The 18,608-nt window shown below is 40.5% G+C and overlaps 1 protein-coding gene across 1 annotated transcript in view; it reads right to left on the bottom strand.

The window, feature by feature from the left end:
- The window catches only part of PDP1 (pyruvate dehydrogenase phosphatase catalytic subunit 1), a 237,327-nt gene that overhangs the window by 94,055 nt on the left and 124,664 nt on the right, over window positions 1-18,608 (bottom strand). The window lies entirely within an intron of this gene.

Genomic DNA, 18,608 nt, shown 5'->3' on the forward strand with positions numbered 1-18,608 from the left:
CGGGCAGCCCGTTCCAGGGTATAATCACCCTTTATGTGAAGAAATTCCTCCTTATGTCCAACATAAACCTCCTCTGGCGCAGCTTAAGGCTATGTCTTGGCCTATCCCTTGGTAACCGGTAGAAGAGGCCGAGCCTTGCCTGCCTACAGCCTCCTGTCGGGGAGCTGTCCAGAGCGATAAAGGTCCCCGTGAGCTCCTGTTCTCCGGGCCAAACGCCTCCGGCTCTCTCAGCCGCCCCTCACAGGACTTGTGCTCCAGCCCCTCCACCAGCTCCGCTGCCCTTCTCTGGACACGCTCCAGCCCCTCAACGTCCTTCTTGTAGTGAGGGGCCCAGAACTGGACACAGCACTCGAGGTGTGGCCTCACCATTGCCGAGTACAGAGGAATAATCCCTGCCCTGGTCCTGCTGGCCACACTATTGCTGATATAGACCAGGATGTCATTGGCCTTCTTGGCCACCTGAGCACACACTGGCTCATGCTCAACCACTGGCAAGCAGCCCCCAGGTCCATTGCCACGGGGCAGCTTTTCAGCCCCTCTTTCCCCAGCCTGTAGCACTGCAGGACATTGTTGTGACCTAATGCAGGACCTGGCATTTTGCCTTGTTGAACCTCACACGGTCTTGGCCCATTGATCAGCCTGTCCAGGTCCCTCTGCAGATCCTTTCAACACTCCTGCCCAGCTTGCTGTCACCCACAAATTTATTAAGGGTGCATTTCATTCCCTCATCCCAGTCATCATTACAGATACTGACTAGGACTGGGACCAACACTGATCCCTGGGGGCGGCAAGCAGTGACTGGTGCTCCCCAGACATGAGCCTGCCCAAGGGCAGGGGCAGGGTCTGTTCAAGGACAAGCGCAGTGTCAAGGCCTGGGCTGGTACAGGAGCAGAAAGCCAGAAAGGTCAAACCTCTCCCATTACCCCAAAAAAAAAAATTCAAAAAGGCCAACTTCTTTTAACCTAAGGGAGAACTGTTGAGGTTGGGCAGCCATGGGAAAAATCCCATGGAGCACCAGAAAAGATCCTGAAAAAAAAGAACAAAACAAAACCAAATTAAACTGAAAACATAAAAAAATCCAAAAAAAACCTAGACCCCCTCTCTGTAGTGGTAATGTACTGGGAATGTGGCTTCAGGATTGTGTGGCCATGATCCTGTCAGAGTCCCTGCACATGCTGTTCATGGGACTAATGCAGAAAAGACTTAAAGGAGGAGAGAGGGAATTGTGCTGTGTCCAACACAAACCCACCTGATGTTATAGTGGTCCATGAGAGCTAAGGACTCAGACAACTGGCAGCATGCTGGCACAGAGATACATGGCAAAACTTCATGCAGATAACAAACTTTAATTTCCAACTAAAACCAATGGCCAAAAGTAATGAACAAGTTGAGTAATGGTGACGCTCCCATGGCATTTAGCAGGTTACAGGTTTGGTGTACCCCTTGGGACTATGTTACTACACAAAATTGTACAGGTGCACACACACACACATGCACACACACACACACACACACACACACACACACACACACAAAGAGGCCTCTCACTCAAGGGTACCCAGAAGATCTAAGGATCAAAGGATCACTCAGGGATATCCAGTCTGAAAATAGTCACTGCTGTGGGAGAGAGTGGTGAGGGGCACTCCGACCAGGGAAGTCTCTTTGGATGGAGGTCAGGGTGCAGAAATGTCTCTGCCCTGTTGGCTGGGGACCCTGTTCATGGACCAAGGGGTTCTGCCTCTTCCTATTCCCACCTTGGGTCGTGAAAAGTTGGTTGTCCCCATGTGTCAGCCACGGGATGCCACACATGTATGAAAAAAACTTTATAAGCTTGCATGAGCATGTAAATAGAAATTGATTTACTTAAAACTTGGTTTTTAACTTTTCATCTTGGTTTTCTCTTGAAAGTAGATCATTCAGATCACTTCAATAAAAACTTCAATTCCATGCAGCAAAATATTCTTCAAATAATGAGGTACTAATTAGTGGTTTAGATCAACTTAAGCTAAAACAAAATGTTGCAATTTTTCTTAAGGCAAGTTTGTGAAACCAGTGGTAAAACTCACTCCAAAAGTTTGCACCCTTTAAGGACTTAGTAGGCTAATATGTCTAAATGGAAGATGTCTTTCAGAGGATGCAAGGATGAGAGGGCAGCTGTTACCTGGAAGTCTTAATTTCTCAACTGCAGGCCTGAGAGGAGAGGCTTCAATGTTTATTGTTGAATCTACCCCCTATTGATCTAATAGTAATAATAATCTAATAAATCAGCGAAATGACCTAGCAAATGATGATGTCACTATTATTACTGTGCAATCCTGTAGTTCCCCACATGTAGCAAGATCCAAGTTTATCAGTCTTGGATCTTGTTCATTACACACAACTACTACTCAATTACAACTCTATCACCCCTCTCTTGACTGCGCCACACTGCTTGTTATCAAGCTGCAGTACAATCCGTCTCTGGATGGATTCCCAAATTCTCCTTCAGTTATGTAGTTTTTACTGTCTGTGTGCTGTTTATGTGGCACACTTTCTGAGACATACCATTCCATTTTATTCCTTCCTTCACCTATCTCCATTTACATCTAAGCACTTTTTCCTATATGCAGACAATTGACATACCAGAGCAAGGCTTATCCTCTTAATTTATTTTTTCCTCACTATTTTTGTCCTCAGAAAGCATCCTGCTCTCAAGTGCCTAATTACAAGTCATTGCCCTTGTCTTTGGACAATCTCCTGGTCTCCTGAGGTAGTCTTGTCTCTTCACAAGGACCTATACTCCAGCAGAACCTTCCACTCACAAATTTGAAGAGCTCTAAAAGTTGAAAACATCTATTCTACTACTGAGGGCATGTTTGGACTTCATCACCCAGGAGTGATCAAGCAAAGCAAGTTCCAGAATACCCAGAAATTCTTAATAAACAGCAGAATGGTGCTATATGAGGTACTGTACAAATGGTAAAAAGAAGTACAAGTCTATTTGCTTCAAATTAGGAAGCAAATAGACTTGGTCAATGAGAAACAGAAACTGCCACTTAATGAGAGGCTAAAAGATTGAAAATAAGGAAAAGTTACTTGTGATTGAAGTTCAAGAAGTACTTGTCATTGGAGTAAGACATGAAAGAGGAATCACAGCTCATCTTCAGTTATTGCAAACAAATTCTGCTTCAGTCCTGAAGTATGGTACTTGGCATAGATATTAAAAAACCTAATTTATATATGCTGATTTCACACATGGTTTGACTTAATAGTTCTTAATATGATGCTGTAGATAGTCCTGGAATATATGGCCCACCAGCTCCAGCTGCACATAGAAAGTTGAAAATAATGTCATGAGGGCCTGTTGAAATTTTGAGTCATCAGAGTGTACAAGAGCACAAGCTGCATAAATCACGGAGTGGAAAAATATTTTTGTACGATGATTTAGAAATAATTACAGAGAATTATGTTGAAAGCAATGCCAAATTTCCTTCTCATTACCTCTAAGTAAGTTTCTAGAATAACATACTAAAGATGATGACATCTTATAAATGACAAATTCTGCAGATAAGAAAGCTCTGAAATATCCAGTTGACAGTGTTTTCCAATATTTCTCCAGAGGATAAGCAACAGACTCCTCCTGACTTAAATCAGCTTGAGTAAATTCTCTGTACTGGTTTATTGAACAACAGTATGTAACTCCAGCAGTGCTCAGCAGCAGTGAAGAATTGCCTGTCATTACTGTGTAGAAAAAACAGGATATGTATAAGTCTGTGGAAACTTCAGAAACATTAATTGGGATAGAATTTCTTCCATCATATTTAGGGAATGCCTTAACCATTAGTAAGGTAAAGCCATATTTCTGGTTTGGAATTTAATCAATGAATGTGTACTAGATATATGTAAAATACCAACAGAATGCTCAGTCAACTTTTGTTTTTGCTAAGTGATGTTCATTTATATGGTATAGTAATTACAGAGGGATCCATCGAGGTCCAGAGGTTCATCTGTGCACTGTGGTTGATTAAGTCTGTATGTATTGATGAGCTGCCTGTATATTCATGTTACTACTTCTTTTCTCACAGTGTGTTCATAACTTTAGAATATTTTTTTGCAATCTTTAAACTCTTTATATAACGTTCCATTTTCCTGTTCGCCTATGCTATCAATTCGCATTATATGTATGGAAAGTCAATCACTGTAGACCTTGAATGTCAAACAACATTATTTTGGCAGAGAAGTTTAGCTCCTGGTAGATTTGACATTATATAGATTTAATAATTTCAGGTGTTTTCTCCTTCTGTAACTGTTTTCCTCTTTGTGCTATTTCACTTCTTTGAAATAGCTCCTTTACTTGATGCAGAAACTAGACCACCTCTTATTCCTAGCTCTGTGTTTTCTCAGGAACAAGAGGCAGCTTCTGGGAAACATCCTTCTCTGATGCACAAGCTTCCAATACCAAGTTTCAGATATCTTAATTAAAAATCAGTTAGTTTGTTAGAGGAAAAGTTGTCACCATAATTAGAAAAGCAGTAAAACATTGTTTCCTCAGGCTAATACCCGCAGGCCGGTGTAACCTTCTGTCATCCATTTTGTCAGTGTTGGTGAAAGCATAGCAACCTCTTGATGATTTATGCATTTGCCTGTTGTTTTCTTACTTCTGCAAAAGAGCTTTAGCTGCTGTCAGAGGCAGGATGCTGGGCTAGCAGGGTCTTTGTTCAGCATAGGCACTCTTGTTTTGAAGGTGTTATTTTTTATAAACAAAGAAGAGTCCTTTTGTTAGCTTGAGTTCCTTGTTTACTTCTGTGTAAGTATTTCTGCTCCTGTGCTTCTCTTTATGCAAACTAAGTTCAAAGGTGAAATGCAAAATATGTCTGGAACATGCTGCTGTACAAGCTTTTGTTTGTGTCTCCCTTTCAGTGATTTGTCAGGCAGTAAGGTTTTGTTCAGTGCTACTGCCACTTTTTTCTATCATGTAAACTTTCAGACTTGCTTCTCCCAAACTCTTATTCATGTAGTATGATCCTGAGTCCTTGGCTTGCTTCCCCAGCCTGACTAATCCGCGTTGTTTCTGGTATATCATTAAGACCTACTGCTCAAATATGGACAGATGAAGATGTTCTTTGTTGACATGGGTTTATGATGTTTGATACTCTATTTCAGCTAATTATATTTGTTGTGATGCAGACCATGGTCTCAGTAATGTTTGGTGAGTGCTGATTCATATTCCAGGGAAGGAATTGGAAAACATCTGTTTCTTGGATTCAGTGTCTCCGTGATTCTGAGTGCTCTAATTCATTAATATCAGTAAATGGTGCTCTGATTTTTGTTAGTTGCACTGCAGAAATCCAAGATTAGGCTGTCAGATACTTCACCTGAAGCCTGCTCATGGTTCTTGAGCTGTGTGGGCGCATTGTGAACATTGTCGAGAACAAAGAGCCTGTGCCAATCTACTTCTGTTATTGGAAAGACAAGGCAGAGGGGACTTTTGGAAAGAAACTATTACTACACATCTCCATGGAAATCTTTAGTAAAAAGCAAAGTAGTTATTTGAACTTAGTGCATAGATGGTGAGGAAAAGCAGTTTTGGATAGCAGGTCTGTTAGTCTTTCTGCAGTAGTGTCTCTCCTTTCCTCAGTGGCAGGAGCACTGTCGCAGCCTGCTCAGCTTTCCAGGGCTCTGATTGATGAAGGCGGGCAGTGGAGCCGGGCTGCTTTGCCATTCCCCTCAGGCTAGTGCCAGAAGCAATCTAATGTGCCTTTTGTTTTCAGATAACTGTGTTAATAAACACATTAATTAAATAGACACTGTTATTATTAACATAGTACATAATTTTAATTAGTAAATAGGTTTTTTTTCCAGACGTACTTTATTATTGAAATGAGTATGAGTCAACAAGAACAAGTAAGTCGGAGTTATTCACTTTCAGTTTGGTATTTATTAAACTGTTAAACTAGTGGCAAGTCACTCGGCTGCCTGAAAAGTGAAGCAGAGGGTACAGAGTTCTTTGATTGTCCCATTCAGCAGTCTGGTAATTTCTCCTAGGTCCTTCACAACTGAAATGAGTGAGATTGGAAGAGTGATGATATGGATGGAGCTCATGTATTTGAACCAGGAATCTCCAACATGTACCAGATGCAATGCCTTTGATGGAAAGTTCTTCATGTCTTCTATGCAGACTTATGCTGGTACTCGTGGCAGGGTTCCTGAAGGATGTCTGTTATGCTCTTCAAGAATGAGATCATAGATAGACAGAGCATGTTTCTAAATTGCTTCTCACATAAGAAACTTCTTCCCAGAAATCCTAACAAGTGGCAGGGGTTGTTTTACACCCTTGCTGTAATTCCTGACTCGGTAGGGGTAGAGGCTGCCCACCTCTGTGCTGTGTGCCTGGATGGATCCTGTGGGCCTTTTGCTGAGCCACTGTGGCTGAAATAAAGCAAAGGCAAGAAATGGCCCTCATGAGTGCTCTTATGGCATGGAACTGAGGCTATATATATCCTGAGATGTGGTTTATGAGATATTTGCAAACTTTCCTGCAATAATGTTGAAGGATGGTAGAGAATGCAGGGGGTTAATTGCAGAGCAAATGGGCATGGCAAACCCAGAGCAGTTTCAGCCAACTGGCTTTTGTGATCATTCCCTGGAGGAAATTATTCCCAGCACTATGCTTATACTTTGTCTGAGAGAGAACAATTTGCAACTGACAAAAACAGAGTAGTGATAAGATAATTAAGCAATACTAGGATTTGTCTCACGGTGCTATGACGTTTAAGAGTACCAAAGAACCATACACCCAAAGAATCAGTTCCACACAGGGTCTCTTCCAGGTACACCTGGGATCTCTCTGCAGGTCTGAACTGCAGATCTAGTCTTTTGATCAACCTTGAATTTGCTGCCAGAAAATTATAAGTATTTTATAAGATTTCAAAAGGAAGTTGGTATTGGTTTCATTTCAGTCCATGACAGTTCTGTCATTTGTAGTAGGAATCAATTTTTTTCTTAGAGAATTCTTTTCCTCTTTTTGGAGTAGCAATATTCCATTCCTGGCAAATGCCTGTACCAGGAATATTTTCTGCAATAGAAGTGTTAGCCTAGAGTGAGGCCATGCTGAAGACACTGGTATGTGATAACAGCTACCACTTGGTGGCATCCAAATCATACTTTATTTAGCTGGAAACTCCACAGCCAGCAATCTGAGAAAATTTTGGGAGTACCTGGCTTGACATTCACTCCTTAAAGATGTTTAAAATGGTTAACCTTACACTAGTCTGGATTGGTCAGGGCCTGGCATGCATGACCCAGTTTCTATTTTTACTTTAATGTGGGAGTATACACATTTGTTAACTTTGCAGTTGACTCAAATAATCAAAGTGATTAAACTCTGTCTTGCTGCCCTTCTTTGGAAGACTGTTCAACTATTTTTTATTCACAGGAAACATGATTAAGCTCTTGGATCCTTGGTCTTGATCTTGCTGCTTACCTTACCTGAGTTTAAAATAATGTTTGATTTTAGACAAGTCATTTAGAAGCAAAAATCGCATCGATCTGGTTAAGGGAAGAGTGTACTTAGAAAGCCTTCTTGAATCTTTGATTTACACTTCAAAGGAAAAATATTCAGACTCATTCTAGAAAGAGTGAAACATTGGCATTACTAAAGAATGTTTATTAGCAGATATAAGCAACTACAGATTCACTTTACCTAAATTTTGACATTTAAATGAGACATTGGAAATGTATTTCACCTGCCCAAATCTTAATTTGAAGCTCTTTGTCTCTGAAAGGGCATATAGCACAACAGTCACATTCAGTTTGAATCTTACGAGTCCCTAACTTCAGATTTAACGTTGCAAGCCTGTCCTGCTTGTATTTGTTGTCTGAGAAGAGAAGCAAACACAGGGTAAATGGTTGGACTTGACAGGTTGGAAAAATCTTTTCCAATCTAAACAGTTTGGTGATTCTAAGACAATTTTTTTAAAATGGCTGCTAATTATAAATTGATTTTTGGTTGGTTAGTGCATATATCCTTAAGTGGGCAATTTTTCTGATAGTCAGGTATAAGGAGAATCAAGAAGTTTTCAGCTATTCAAGACTTGGTCTGCAAGTCCTTTGTCACTTCAGGGAATACAGTATAGCAATGAGCTAGGTGTGAGATGTAACTTAATGGCATTTGGCTGTTTGTGAACTGGTACTAGAACAATATTTCTATTTTTACAGTTTTCACACATAAAATCCACTTGTGATGGAAATGAAGTAATAAATAAATGAATAAATAAAAATCTAAGAAAACTGTATATTTGTAACTTGTAATCTAATTGCATTACACAGTTATAATTGAATGGTATATTGACATTTGAGTGCTATTCATTAATTGCTTTCATGCTTACGTTCTTTAACCTCTTGGAGCTGAAGTTAGAAGGTTTGGGGTTTCTCTCTCTTTTTTTTTTTAATTTAAAATTAATTTCATTCCTAATTGTCATTCTTTGGGGAATTTGTGGAAATCAGACACTTCCCAGTGGTTTTTAGCCTTCCCGCCCCCCCACTAATAAAACCAAAATAAAATCGAAAAAAAATTTCTAAACTCTTGACAAATAATCATTATTAATAGATGAGATTGCTACTATGTTTGGAGGCAATAAAAGATTTAGCTATCAATTGAAACTCACTGAATTATTTTGTAGTTCTTCCATCCTAACCTGATGAAACTCCCATTTCTCTCAGTGTCCTTTGTTAGTGTGGTGAGGGTTGGGCTTTAAATAAAGCACTAATGATTCTATTCTGTTAATTTTCAGTTTTATTAAGCAGAATAAAGCAATAATCGGAATTAATTTCTTCTTGAAAGTTTGATAATCCAGGAGGAATACATGACACTGTTCCATGTTTCAAACAGAATAACCAGTGATGTTATCAAATGACTGAATTTAGAGAAAACTTCAAAATCTCAGCACCTTCTAGTTCCTCACTTTGCTCCTTTGCTCTTCATTGTTGTTCGGTGCATTTTTAAAATTACAGCAAGAAGGCCTGTATGGAAGTGAACTAAAGTGTATATGTCAGTCTGCTTCTAGAGGGCAGCAAATGACTGTGTTTTAGCCACAAGAGAAACAAAAAGTCCCATACAGCTCTGCCAGCAAAATCAAAGGCACAATCCAGCATCTTGTAGTCAATAGGAAAACTTCCCACTGTCTTTGATGGGAGTAGGGTCAGGCCCCTGGAGCTGTCCTTGCTTTCTTCCCACCCCCACTTTTTCAGTGGATAAATAGTATGCTTAAAATGCATAGGACCTCTGTTATCAATTGTAAGTTTTTTAAACTATGAACTATGGATGCAAACATGGTTTTTATTAACATTCTGAGGCTACAGTTCATGGGGTATAAAAAGTACATGACACAAATGTAATAGTATTTGTATAAATATGAGCTCATTGGGGTTTTTTATCTGTTTTGTTTTGTGGTATTTAAAGGAATGTGAATGAATTCTTTGCTCTGTCCACACATGGTAGAGAACAGTGGGGGAGTGCCCCTTCTTTTGGAAAAGACTCACCACTGGTAAATTCACAAGTGTTGCTTAATACAATCAAAAGAAAGAAAGAAATATTGTAGGTAAAAGATTTATTTTAAATGCATTTCACTTTTATTTACATAGGTCTACATAGTATAGGTTTTTCTATAGCCCTCCTTATCACTGCCCTGGTATGTTCACAAAAGCTTATACCAGTGTAATGTAATCTAAATGGTGATGAATTCACTAAACATCTCATAACTACTATATTTTTCTCAGTTGGTGATCTATCTCCACAGAAGCTGTTCTAACATTTTTGCCCTCAGGATCTCTTCCTCTTCCTTTTTTGTCCCCCAGAAAAAATACACAGTTCCTTTTCAACATTTCATTAGTTGAATTTGTGCAGCGCTAGAAGAATGGGAACAGGTCAGGTAGCAACTTCTTTAGAGAGCCTGTTTTGATGCTTTATCTCTTTGGCTCTTTGCTTAGAATGAGCTGAAGTTTTGTGCTCCCCACACCTAGGGGACAACCTGGCTCCAGATATAATGATGAAATTGTTGAGCTTCTCTAAGGTGTGGTTTGTTCCTCATGGCTACCTGTGATTGTAGAAGACTGAAGGCAGCCACAGTTCAGCACATTATGCTAATGCAAACTCTGTGTTGTTGGCTGGGAATATGGGTTGTATATCCTCTAGCTTAAAGGGCATTTTTACCCAGTATCAGATTTCAGAAATAGCAGTGGAACAGAATCAGGCTCTGGCTGTCATCATGTCAGTGCTATGCAGGTGAAGAAAGGGATTGTTCCAGCAGAGATGGAGAAGCTCTCTTTCAGCTGTGGAACATCCCAGAGCATTAGATCAGATGACTTTGGTTGAGGGAGAGCCGCTGTGGATTGTGTTTGCTCCACTCCTGCCACTGGTGACCTTTCTGGGGAGAGCTGGTTCCCTTGAGGGTGCTCAGAGTCCAGAGTTGTGGCAGGAGGATGAGTGTGGTAAAACACTTCTTTTCTGGAGTCCAGTGAAGCCTGCAGCTATTATTTTTGTCTCAGAGATAGCCCTTACTTCTTCCACTAGTGAATGGTTCTGATGGCAATCCTGGTGCAAATCAGATCTCTTTTCAGTCGCATTTTAAAACATTGCACTGGAACTGCCTTTTCCAGGTCTGCATTAGTTTTTGCTCTGTTTCTGTGCTGGTCCTGGGTATCTCTGTCTGAAACCATTTACAGTTCTGATTCAATTTTCTAATAGAAAAATCTAAAGAGTGACTCACACTAGAGTTTCGATTTTTCTTTTCAATGGTTATGAATAAAACATAGCATAAAGGAAAAAAAAGCTTTTGTTGTCTACTTCTGAGGATACAAAGGAAACATAGAATATTCTGTGTGACTTAGTGCCTGAAAAAATCACAGCAAGGCTTCTAGGAGAGTCAAGAGGTGAAATACTTTAGCTAGATATGATATCTTTGAGATGCCTCAAACAGCGCACTGTAGAATTTTGCACCCATAAAAAGAGAGGTTTTTTTCTCCAAAGTTTGGGTTTCGTTTTTGGCAGTTTGCATATCTAGAAATGATGATGTTAGCAGTCACATACTTGTTTCTCAGAACAGAATAGTTATTCATTACTCATTTCTGAGATATTTGCACAGATACTGGCCCACAGCATCCTGTAGTCAAGGCTACTAAGTGTATTACTTCTTGCTTGCTGACTTCTCTAGCATATGGTACTTTATTTTGCTGGCCACAGAAATGCTCTATAGCCTTGCAGTAGCTTTGAGTGTGGTTCATGGCTTTCAACTTTAATTATGCTTAATAACATAATACATATACAGCAAATAACATTTCCCATATTTAAAGTGTGGTTCTGCTCTGAAATGTGGTGATTTAAAGATAATTCAACAAATAAGTTCCTTGTGCTAGTCAAATCATAACTTACTACCAAACCCAATAAATTTCCATATCTGCCTTTCCCTTATGTAGTGGGTTGATGCTGGCCAGACTCCAGGCACCCACCAAAGCCTCTCTATCCATCCTCTCCACAGATGGACAGGGTAGAGAAAATATAATGAAGGATTCATGAGCTGAGATAAGGACTGGAAGAGATCACTCACCAAATAGCAACATAAGCAAAACAGGCTTGAATTAGACATATTAATTGAATTTATTGCTAAAAAAATCAGAGAAGCATAATGGGAAGTAAAATAAGACCTTAAAAACACCTTACCCTCTTCTCCTCCCTCTTTACCACCTCTGTCTCCTCCCCACAGCAGTGCATGGAAACAGGGAATGAGGCTTATGGTCAGTTCATCGTGGTTTCTCCTGCTGGTCAGGTAAAGGAGCCCCACCTCTGCTCATGGGGTCCGTCCCATGGGAGACAGCTCTCCATGAACTTCTCTGATGTGGCTCCATCTCAGGAACAACAGGTCTCTGTAAGCTGCTGCAATGTGAGTCCATCCCATGGGGAACAGTCCCCCTCAAACTGCTGCAGTGTGGGTCCCTGTCCCACAGGGTGCAGTCCTTCAAGGAGAGCCTGCTCCAGTGTAGGAGTGTTCTTTCTCCACACACCCACAGGGTCACAGCCTCCTCCAGGCATCCACCCTCTCTGGCATGGGTGTTCTCCACGCATTGTAGGTGGATTTCTGCACCCCCATGGACCAACATGGGCTGCAGGGCACAGCTTCACCATGGTATTCCCCATGGTCTGCAGGGGAATCCCAGCTCCAGTGCCTGGAGCATCTCCTCCCCCTCCTTCACTGACCTTGGTGTCTGCAGAGTTGTTCCTCTCACATTCTCACCCTGCTCTTCTCTGGCGTCAGTTACAACTGTGCAATAATTTGGGGTTTTTTTCTTCTTAATCATGTTATTGCAGAGGTGTTACCCCCATTTCTAATTGGCCCAGCCTTGGCCAGTGGCACGTGTGCCTTTGGAGCTAACAGGGCTTGGCTCTGATGGACAAAGAGGAAGCTTTTAGGAGCTTCTCATAGAAGCTGCCCCTGTAGGTCCCCGGCTACCAAAGCTTGGCCATGCAAACCCAATACACTGTGGCAGGGCAGAACCAGCAGAGTCAATGCCCATGCTGGTACTCCACTTTTCAACCTCTGTGCAGAAATGTACATTCTCTGGTGCATTTGACGGTGGGTCTACTTCCCTGTGGCAGCTCTGTGAACTCTTCCCTTATTATAAAGATACCCTTTAGGATCTCTGCCGCCACCCAGCTGAGTTTTTTATACAGTTATTGTTGGTTAAGCTATCAGAAAAATCTTGAATAGACCTCAGTAAATGACTCAATCTTTTGTTCACATTTCAGCGAGGACATCAATGAGAATCAATAAAAATAATTTAAAAATCTGTGGATTGCTGTCACTTTTTTTTTTTCTCATGCTGTAGAGAGATGATTATGCTGAGGTAGGAATTTTGTTTTGTTTTGCTTTCTTTCATTTAGACTAGGGGATTTTGTTGTCAGCCCTTTTAAACTAGCCATGCCTTCATTTTGATACAGAAGAAGACAAGTAAGCCAGCTTGACAGGCACAAGTTCAAGCACAAAGCGATCAGGAAGTTCAGGACTGAGGTAATAAAAGGAAAGTTGAGACAGCTTAGAGCTGTTCAATACCTTCTTAGTCTATATCTTATATCAGGGCATAAATATGCTGTGGGCACAAGAGACAGCAGGGCAGTGTGCTGCCCTTGTTGCTGGAGGTGCAGCAAGGGTTGGGGAGGTTGGTGCTGGCTCTGAGAGCCATGCAGGCACAGTGTGTGCTGGCTGAGGGCTGATGGATGTGAGCTGCTATCTCTGCACAGCAGTGAGCTGCGCACAGGGCAGCTCACCTGGAGCTCCAGCAACAGGCTCCCTTCTTTGCACATGAGATGGCTTAATTTTCCTACAGAGAAATGGTTATGAACAGTTCCCAGTTTTTTGCACAAAACTGACAAAAAGCAGGAATTTGGTTCTTTTACCTTAATAAGCATGACCACCTTTACAAGCCAATAAAAAACTCCAAACCAGCTCAGACTGATAGCAGTGAAATGAGCAAAATAAGCCTTTGTTGCTGCTTTGAATTTCCTAAAAAATCCATCCAATATCTCACTGTGGAGGCAATCTGTACAGTAACATGAACTGCAACAAACTCACCCCAGTACATGCTGGAGTTTCACAGACACACACATTTATACACACACACAAGTAAGCCCTTTAACTGAATCAGAAAGTAATTGAAAACTGAGATTTTTTTTCTTAATTACATTGAAAATAACTTTATTTTAAATGGTCTATCAGTTTTCATTTCAAATTCTCCTAGAGATGGTGATATTGGATGAAGTATTCATGCTATGCTTTTTCTACATCTTCCTCAGTATAACAGTCTCTGGTTTGTTAGATGAGTAAGGTAAAAGTTGTTTTGAAAAGTAGCACTAAGCAAGGCAACTGTTGCTTAGACTTTGTTTCAGAGATCGAGGCAGGCCCAAGAAAACAAAATCTTTTGGCAAAACCTAAATTCAAAGCTAAGAAGAAAATGCCATACCCTAAAAATAATTTCATAAAAGATTTTCCTTGTGTCTCTAGCCAAGGTTGCAATAAAGTTCACACAGAAAAAAGATAAATCATTGTCCTTTAAAAAATTGTATTAACCCTGGCCTCTCTGAAGTTTTAAACTTAGATCAGGCACTGGCACTCAAGAATCCCCCTGGAAAGCTGTGCTAATTGCTTTGTGAAAGGGATGTTCTCTGTAGAGGTTCAGCTAGTGCTTGCCACAACACTTGGAAATGTAGTTCCCAGGGCTGTTTTGACTGGGCCTGGCCACCCCTGGTCATGTTCTTCCCATGGAGTTTGTCATCCTGGCTGCACAGCTGCCAGCTAGGGAGCACTTTGGCAAGTCACCTTCTTGCTGTTCAACCCTTGACACGTTCCAGGTGGAGAGGAGAAATGGGATGCTTGGTTCACTGAAGACAATAATGGAATATGCCTCTTCAGAATTGCTGTAGCTTATGCAGAAATTTTGCAGTTAATCATAGCGGATTGCCAGATTCAAGGCAAAAGCAGGTCTGAAAAGTTTCAGCTTTCAGGCTGCAAATAAAACACACAGAAATTTTTTCTAACATCTATAAAAATAAAATTCCTTAATAGTGAACAAAAAAAGCACAGTAGAATTTATGCTCACCTCCAAAGCTTGAGTAATGACAATGACAAATTAGTGTTGGTTTCTAAGGTTCTCTTTGATAAAATGACAGAAGACATTATGTCAATATAACAATATATTATATCCTTTTTTCATTTGAAAAATGGGCATGTGTTTATTTTGGACTCAAATAATGGAATTATTAAAATGTTTCCCGTAATTGTTTTTAGTTATGCAGTTTAAAGCTGAATCATCCACCATATGTATCATTATTTTCAAGACATTAATAATACCCCATTACAAGTGTCTCCAGATCTAAGATACTCCAGCTTTGAACTTTGATAATGCATCATTGTGATATTCTATCATTTGTAACAGATAATGCTGAAGGAGAGTGTATACAATTTAATGAAAAATGGAAAAGTTATTTGTTTTCAACTAATTGTATAGTTCCTCTACTACATAATACATGAATAAGTGTAATAGCTATGTTATTATTTTTTCTTGAGGTTGTGTGTAGACACTGCATCCTGTCTGTCAGAGTTTAAAAATTACAAGGGAGATTTAATGTTGTCAGCCTTGAAGATGAGAAAATAATGAAGCATGTCTCCACAAGGTGGTTAATTCTATATTATTCATTTGAAAGAACCTTAAAATGTTCTTTATCTCATATAAATTACTGTTAGATATGAATTGCACAACTGCAATTTTATATTCTACCAGGAAAATGAAAATATAGAAAACAGAGAAATATTTCCAGTGACAGTTTATAATGTGCTACAAGATTTCTATGGATACGCTTTTAAAATGAAAACAGTTTGGGTTTGTGTGTACTGAAGCTTAAAACATAATTTGTTAATTGAATGGTGAATTACCACAAAAAGCTTGTGACAAATTTTGGCCATAGGCATTTGTACATAAAGCATGGAAAAGGAGGAGAAAAATGGAAAGTGATGGTGAAAAAAATACTGGTAATTTAGAAAATTAGAAGCATGGTTGGACAACTAGCATGTCTGAGGGATTCAGTTGAGTGTCTGGTCTTCTTTTGGAAGTTAGAAAGTCCCTTCTTATCTCTGGTATGGCAGCAGGAGGATACATTCCTGGTGCGAATATTCTTGGGAGAGTTTGCAGAAATTTTCTGAAGACTGTGCTAAAGGTGAACTTCAATTAAATTTATTTTGGTTTTATATGCAAAGAGGTCTAAGAAATTATTGGAAAACCAAAACAGAGTATTACAACGGTATTACAAATATTAAATATAATTTAAATAATGACATTTTATCATTTTTGTTAATTTAACCTTTTATTTCATAGTAATAGGAATGCATATTTAACAAGAAAGTGAATGATATGCTAAAAATAACTGTATTTTTATAACATTTTCTTATATTTTAAAAGAGCTAATACTGGTTTAATCGGTTGGGTGGGGTTTTTTTCAGCATCTCTGTTCACAAGTTCTTGTTTTTCCTTCTAAAAATTCAATATCTTATTTCAGGGTAACAGCCAATAAAAGTAGAGAGGACACTTACCTGAATAATTAGATTATACTAAATTACACTTGTTGCACTGGTTCTACACTTCTGCTGGAGAAAATGTAAACAGAACTAAACAGGATTTTCTCTGCTGTCAATCTTGTGCTCTCTAAGTAGGAGCTTGATATTTTTACTCTGGTTTGAAGTTAAACTAACTGCCTGTTTCATCACCTCACTTGGTTTGTTGGGGCACATTTTTTTAAATTTTATTTTGAAATTGCAGCTGTATGACCACTTACAGATATCTGTCTTTGTGGATGAAAAGTAACTTCAATGAGAAGGTTCAGTGAAGTGCTTGTGAGTTGGGCTTGGAATAGGAAAGAGAGGTTAAAGTCTGAGCTGGATGTAGAGGTCTGGAGGCATTGGAGAGTTCCAGTCAGCAGCTTGGTCCTTGGTGAGCCGTGTACTGTGCAAGGCTGGGAAACTTCCACCCCTTCCTTTCAGTCAAGGAGTCACCTGAAACTTTTTGTCCTCTGCTCCATATGTAATCAGCTGCCACCTTCCTGAGAAGGTTCATTAAGTGCTTAGGCTGCAGCCCCAGCTGGCCAGGAATGCAGCAGGAGAGCTGTGTCCAGCTGTGTCCAGCTGTGCCCCGCTGTGTCCAGCAGATGTGGGGGTTCTCTTGGTTCCTTCAAGGCCCCTGGCTCGGCCAGGTTTTGCACCTCCTGAGCATTGGCTTTGTGGACAGAGGACCTTCCAGAGGAGAGGCAGAGCTGTGAATGTCCTTCTCACTGGTTACAAGTTGCCTCTGCTGGCGCAAACTGAAGTCAACATGGGTAGCTGCAGGCTTTGCACGACCTGAGTGAGGTACAGGGCAGGCGTGCTGGGTAGGAAAAGAAGGCTGATGGTTGAAATTACAGTGGAAAGCATGCAGGGAAATACATCCAGCTCCTGGGAACTCTTTTGAAGGCAACAGGGTGAAGGATAATTTCAAAATTGAAAGTTGACATTTTGCTTTTCATTGAGTTTCTGGTGTATCACTGGTGTTGGTCATAGTTTTGCAGCAGTGAGAAGGTGTGACCAGAGACCCCACACCTGAGCTTGTCCCCCTGGAGACTGGGCATTCTACTGAGGCTCAAGGTCCTCTGAGATGAGGTGTCTGTAGCAGGCTTTTAAGTTTGCAGGAAACCCCCATGGCTTTTATGAGATGCAGGTAGAGCTGCAAGCCTGGTTGCTACTAGTGACAGAATCAGGCCTTTATGTGGTTAATAGTATGCTCTGTGCAGCTTTAGTAATCAGTTGAGAGAAATTTTGGCTTCTTTTGAAAAATCAAAGTGATCATTAACTTACACTGAGCTGACACCAGAAATGAGTCAGAAAGGATCTTGATCTGAAAGCTTCCCTGTAGGGCACATACATGCATCCTCAAGCTTTTCTCTTCTTTCCCTGGGAGGGCTTGCCCTCACCCAGTTCATAACTCTTTGACTTTCTGCCTGATATTGGTAACTTTTGAAAAGTTGCCAAGGGGCAGAATTATCTGATTCACAGGAGCATTTGCACGTTCTCCAAAAACCCATTTTATTTCTCAATAAGAAAGAGTTTTGTGAAATCTCATAGGAAAATGATCATCATTTTCTGCTCAGACCATGGGGAAAGAGGCAATTGAAGCACTTAGCCTGTCTATAATCATGATTTGTCATACTGTCTGGAACCTTTTGTTGAAGTGGATGAATGGAGCAATACTGAATAAACAAAAATTTGAGGATAGAGCTATCGAATCTGGATTGATCTATTTATGTTCACACTTCATAGAGTTTAACTGGTATGCTAGGCTAATATTTGCTTCCCCACATTTCTGTAGGATTGCTGTATGTAGTAATAACCCAGGCTGAGGGCCGAAAAAATTATGAGGCCATTTTTGCAGTGGAAATTATTTTGCTGCAATGATTGTTAACAAGAAGGAGAGCAAAATGGATCAAATCAATTGCTGGTTTCTCCCATAAATGCCAGAGTGTTACTTCTTCTAACACCATCAGGAGCTGTAAGGAACAAAAGTTACATTTGAAGACCCTCCTTGGTTTCCAGAAAAAGCTCTGGGGCATGAGGGGAGGGATAATTCATGCTTCGTGCTCCTCCCCATATTTGACCTGTGAAATATTGGAGTGAAAAGTGAACTTTGCAGGCAATATGAAAATAGATCACAGGAAGGCAGGACTTCACCTTTTGTTTTAGTTTGTGAGCTGCCAGAACCAGATCTTCAATTCTTCCTGTGTAAAAGGCCTCTCAGCTTCCTGAGAAGGGAAAGTCTACAGTTCACTGTCTCATTTCCTTGGAAGGAAGAGCCTGCGTCGTATCCCCACAGGAGAGCTCTCTTCATGGCCTCCTGGCTGTCAGCATCTGTGAGCAGATGTCAGAGGCTCTCCCCAGGGTGGGCAGGCTTAGTGCTCCTGTCCTTTCACAAGAGGATACTTCCTGACACTGTGTTTCTGCATGTGTGTGCACATGCCTTCTCTCTACACCCTCTCAAGAGCTATTAAAAAGCAGTTAAACAAA

This window comes from Zonotrichia leucophrys, chromosome 2, assembly GCF_028769735.1.
Source record: "Zonotrichia leucophrys gambelii isolate GWCS_2022_RI chromosome 2, RI_Zleu_2.0, whole genome shotgun sequence".
Lineage (NCBI taxonomy): Eukaryota > Metazoa > Chordata > Aves > Passeriformes > Passerellidae > Zonotrichia > Zonotrichia leucophrys.